Consider the following 904-nt stretch of genomic DNA (forward strand, 5'->3'; position numbering starts at 1 on the left):
TTTATAAAAAGCACATTTAATTTTATAAAAATCAATTAGTGTTAGAGGTTTTTTGAACTCTCCATTCCTATTGACTCATCACCTTGACCCCAATTTTTTATATGTTATAGCCTTTGTTTAAAGAGACAATTTGAGTATTTTTTTCAAAAACAAAGGAGATCTCTAGATAGAGATCTTAATTTTCTAAGTTTTCATCCATTTTCCATTCAAATAATTATGGAAATTTACATATTACTTGGAAAATTCTACAAAAATTCATGTGAGTTACTTATGACTATAGGAGTCTTAAGAAATAATTTTGATGATTTTTAAAAATAAAAAAATCATTGTTTTGAGCAAACCCTCATTTGCTTAAAACATTTAGTTTGGAGTACATAGAGATCAAAATCACCTGATTTTTGTTCTCCATTGTGGCTCATGAGTCAGAGAACTCACCATAAGAATTTTAAAGGATTTTGAGATCATTTGATATTTTTAATTGATTTTTAAAGATCATCATCAAATTTAACACTTAAGTAATTTTCAAAAATCAAAATATAACTCCATAAATTATGAAACTTAGTGTTTTGAGTTCTCTGATATCATGGGGATTTAATAAGAATAAAAATATATTTAAAATAAAAACTTGATTTTTAGGTTATTTTTAATTATTTTTAATAATTAAAAAAAATAATAAAAATAATCATAAAATATTAAACTCATGGAAATATTCCAAAATTATTTCCTACACTTAGGAATCATTGGAATATTTTTCCAAGGTCTAAAAATAAAGATATTTATTTTTAAACCTTAAAATGATTTTTAGGGTTTAAAAATAGAATTTTCACCTAAATAATTCTGAAAAATCAAATAAAAATCCAAAAAATACAAAATAAATTTCTCTGGGTTCTCTGACCTCAGAAAA

Source organism: Phalaenopsis equestris, unplaced genomic scaffold, assembly GCF_001263595.1.
Source record: "Phalaenopsis equestris unplaced genomic scaffold, ASM126359v1 Scaffold001199, whole genome shotgun sequence".
NCBI classification, from domain to species: Eukaryota; Viridiplantae; Streptophyta; class Magnoliopsida; order Asparagales; family Orchidaceae; genus Phalaenopsis; species Phalaenopsis equestris.